General features: G+C 35.8%; 1 long non-coding RNA gene across 4 annotated transcripts; it reads right to left on the reverse strand.

Annotated features, from left to right (window-relative positions):
* Window positions 1-1,264: 1,264 nt before the first annotated feature.
* Window positions 1,265-3,462, reverse strand: LOC114470201 (uncharacterized). Of its 4 annotated transcripts, none has more exons than XR_003674842.1 (6): window positions 3,431-3,462; window positions 2,353-2,733; window positions 2,155-2,270; window positions 1,990-2,067; window positions 1,861-1,901; window positions 1,265-1,790 (listed from the first exon to the last, which is right to left on the reverse strand). It is a non-coding gene; the product is annotated as an uncharacterized LOC114470201 (long non-coding RNA). The 4 variants fall into 4 exon arrangements; XR_003674844.1 differs by having other exon boundaries at window positions 2,155-2,267; window positions 2,627-2,733; window positions 3,431-3,452; XR_003674843.1 differs by lacking the exon at window positions 3,431-3,462 and having other exon boundaries at window positions 2,155-2,267; window positions 2,627-2,860.
* Between the last annotated feature and the right edge of the window lie 1,137 nt (window positions 3,463-4,599).

A 4,599-nucleotide genomic window follows, 5' to 3' on the forward strand; every position in this document is an offset into this window, starting at 1 on the left:
TACTGAAAGTCTCTGGACTGCAAACGTCTAATTTAACATTATTCCAGTCCACAGGTGTCAGCTCACAATTGACTATTAAAGTCCTTCACTCTCCATCCAGCATCCAGGCTATAAAAGAGGTTATTGTTGAAGAATAGAAAAAGATTAACGTTACAAAATGTCACCAGCTTGTTCATTCCATGCTGTCATTAAAAATCATAGAGGCCTAACAAACTTTGCAAAGTACGTTGGGCCTGTCCTCTAAAGCTGAATTTCCTCCTCTCTCTCTAACTTTCTGGATTTATTCAGTGTGGTGTCCTACAACGCTGGCTAACTTCTTACTGGGCTAAATCACTATGGTATTTAGGCAGAACATCTAACCTGGGGGGCTATTGTACAAAACCAGGATAGGGGATAATGCCTGGGTGAACGAAATAATTTATCCCGGACAAGTACGCATGGTGATTTAGTCTCTACAGCCAACAACCAAGATAAAGTTATCCCTGTTGTGGCTCTGCTGTCAGTGCTGTGAGAAATTAGTGTTTTGTCTTTGGTTTTTCTACACCCAAATGTTTATTTACCCTAATATTAACTAGTCATTCCATTTGTGAGTTGACTTTTGATTTTAATATTTTTTATTATCATAGTTTGAATATAAAGGCAAAAAGAACAAATAAAAATACAATATTTGTGCAAAAAAAGTGAGAAGGCAGACTGTTTATTGGGAATATTTTCCTTATTAATAAAACACCAACACTGATAAGTTAAAAAAGATCCATGATAATGTTGCCTTACTCATTATGACTGCAATGTAACTGACAGAAGGTAATTTTTTGAATATTCCACATTATTTTGACTTCACTTTTTTCTTTACATTATTGACTTTATTTATTTTTCTGTGTGGCCTAGGGCTATGTTGTAATACTAATAAATCCTGTTTACGGAATTGCTGTCAGAGGTTAGACTTCGACAAGCCGTCATTGGAGGTTTTCTTGTGTTAAATTAATGATCTCTTCTGTTGTGCTAATTTTTTCTCTGTAAGTGCATTTTGTCTTGTGTTATTCATGCACTGTAATCAAATTTATGCACCTTTTCAAGGCATTTGTATGCCCCACATTAATTGTAAAAAGAAATAAGACAACTTCATTTTCTAGCAACTTTAATTATTTCTTTTCAGCTTAGAGTCTGTAGTAGAGAGCAAATATCACAATAATAAACATACAATACATTACTCATATGGTTACAGCGTGCACTGTAATACCCACTGTAGTGGCACTCGGCTCGTTCCTCTCAAGTACCACCGTGTAAACCGAATCTTTAACACCACGTTTCTGACGCGAGCAACGAGACATGACAAGCTCCTTCTGGTTTTAAACTTTTTAGTTGAAAAAATCAAAAAAAGATCACAAAGTCAGAAGCACGGTCAAAAGACTGATGTAAGTTACATCCAATCACCGTTAAGAGTTAAGAGTGACGTCATAACAGTCAGCAAATATATAAAGCAAATTATGCATTTTAAACTAATATAAAACATATGAATTATGATAAACTTAAACACATCATTCCAAAAAATGCTAATATTTAAACACAAATATTACTATTATTAAAATAGCATCTTTATGGCCCTTACACCCACCTCACGTTCCACTTTCTGGATTTCAAGACGTAGTTCAATGATTGCCTGTTTTTTTTATTTCTATTTCCAGCTCCATGGCCACCACATGGCTTTTGTCTCTTCTCATTTGGATGTCTGTGAGATCCATCTGTTTCTGCAGATGTCTCACTTAGAGTGTTCTGATGGTTTATGAGGTCTGTAGAAGCAATGCCAATTAGCACAATGGGATTTTTTCAACACATAGATTTACTTTAGCTTCTACTCACAATGTTCCAGCTTCACTTTGGGGCAGGGCAGTATCTAGGTCCTGTAACATATTTTTATCAGCACCTCATTTCTGATTTCCTATTAATTTAGAACTAAATGAACAGTTTATTGTCACAAATGTGACATACCTAGAGCCTTCTGGAGCTCACAGATGGCGTCTCCTCATCTGCAGAGGTTCACTCCTCAGCTGCAGATGTGCTTTCCCCCTGCATAGGCATACACGGTCAGGAGAACTCTTCTTAACGTGGGAGAACATGCAAACACTGTATTGTCATAACATTTACAATACTAACAGGATCGTCATCAGGTAGCTCCAAAAGCTCCAGATGTACATCGAGGGCCTCTGCTGGGGTCAGGTCCTGGGTGGGTGGGCCACCCCATGTACTCCTAAAGAGGGATTTTTTGACTGCTGAAATTATATAAAAAATACATCATTTCAGCAAACCACAAATCTATCACTTTATTTGATAATTGCTATTAAAGTAACTTACCAGAATGCAGAATATTTTTTATTTAGTTTTAAGTTGTTGCAGGTCCTTCTCTGCCCAGACATGTTTGTTATTTATGAACAAAACACAACATGGGATAAAACTTGTAAATAAAACGTATTTATATATGTGTCACATTGCCTCGGTAACATGCAGTTTTAGGAGAAACTTTTTATTTTATTTTTTTAATTAACTATAGAAAAGTGATCAGCTCCACCCTCTCTTACTGTAACTATCACATTTCAATTAATTAATGCCACGTGTTTGGGCTACTTACGCATTAAGGCGTTCTGCAATTGTGAAGCAGCCTTTCTCTCTCTCCTTTTTAGCACTGCTGCTGTTGTCTTTTTTTCATATCATATTCAAACCGGTCAAGTATTGGATCTGAAATAAGAAGAAATTTTCTGGTGCTCACTACAAGCAGTCCCACGCGCCCAACCAAGCTCCAGTATCTCTTATATTTTAAAGGAGACAAATCATGCATTTAAGTCCTTCCTTTTTTATATATAAATCATACAGTTGTGGTCTATATAAAGCGGAACTGCAATGCTTGGGTCTGAATTCCTCATTATTATAGCTCCACAGGCTAGTGTTGTGGTGGTCAAGACCGGTCTTGGTCTCGAGACCAAATTTTAAAGGTCTTGGTCTCGTCTCGGACTCTGAAGCATTTTGACTCGGTCTTGTCTTGGACTCGGGATTTTCCGTCAAGACCGTTCGAGACCAGCACTAATTCCTGCTATTTTTAAACATTTTTATAATGTGATAATAACACGGAGAAGAACGGGATAAAACAATCCTTTATTCATTAATTAATCCACCCTGTATAATGACCACAACCTTCCTTAATGTGACTGAGTGACGTGTGTGACACATTCATACTGTGTGGCTCCGGTGTCAGTTTGGACCGCGGAGCGCAAGGGAGAAATGAACTAATCACCGGTAAAAATCCCAGTAAAACTCCTGAAAACAATCACCAGTAATAAATATTATCTCCCTGGTAAAGACAGTAGCTCTAATAACTGGTAAAATGATAAACTGATGATATTACAGCCTGTGAATGCTGGATAGGGGACGCACTTACTCTGCCTCTGGGTCCTAGTGCCAGCCGAGCGGTGAAGCCTGTTCCGTTTACCGTGTTTACTGAGGTCCGTGTGTGTTTAATAAGTCCGTGTGTGTTTAATAAGTTTGTGTGTGTTTAATAAGTCCGTGTGTGTCCGTGTGAAAGTCTGCATGTTTATGCATCTGTCCATCCACTCTTTTCATTATATCCATGTCTTTTAAGGCTTTATTACATAATGTCGGCTGTAGTCCGGGCCGCCGCCATCTTGGTTTATGTCGTCACCAGCGCGTCATCGCCGCAGAGTTGCACTCAAATAATATTAAATATTTTTTATATTTTAAGTGGTGGTTTTTTTGTGACTTTAGACTCCAATTACATGTATGTATATAATATGTTCCCCACAATATAAACAGGTTCAAAATATAATTATTTTTTATAGTTTCTGTTTCCACTGTATCCAGAATAATAATAATAATTATATATATATATATATATATATATATATATATATATATATATAATAACTATTGATTAATTTGTTACATGACTTTTCCAGGGTTTGAGTTTGTTTTATTTAGTTTCACATCTACCTGTAGCTCTATGTTTTTTACACTGCTGACAACTTGTTTTTAGTTTTATTTCAGAAAGTTTCACTTTTACAGTTACAGTTGGAAATCTTTGTGAATTGAATATCCAGTTATATTACAGCAACCAAATTAAACTATATCAACTAAGTGAATTAATAAAATTAACCTGTGTAAAGGCTTTTTCAAACTAAAATCTTATCTTGTGAAATCTGTGACCTGTTAAACCTGAACAACTGAAATAATCAGAATAAAGAATCATTATTTCTTGGCAGAAATGCTTTTAAACACTTGCTGTACATTCAGCTGACATAAAAATCTTGTTTTCAAATATGTAGAATAATTGTGAATTTATCAGTAGCAGTAGTAGTTTTAATATTTTAGTTAATTTTTTGCAGGCACCTTTTTTTTTGTCCGTCAAATGTATTTAAAATAAACTAAAATTAAAGAGAGATGTTATTTAACTGTTGAACCTTGCCATAATTTTATTTATTTATTTATTTTTTTAAATTGAAAAACAAAATGTTTATGGTCTTGGTCTTGGTCTTGGTCTCGGTTTGTCTCGGTCTTGGTCTTGACTCGGTCTCGGCTCCCGAAAGTCTTGGT

This window comes from Gouania willdenowi, chromosome 9, assembly GCF_900634775.1.
Source record: "Gouania willdenowi chromosome 9, fGouWil2.1, whole genome shotgun sequence".
In the NCBI taxonomy this organism is placed as follows: Eukaryota; Metazoa; Chordata; class Actinopteri; order Blenniiformes; family Gobiesocidae; genus Gouania; species Gouania willdenowi.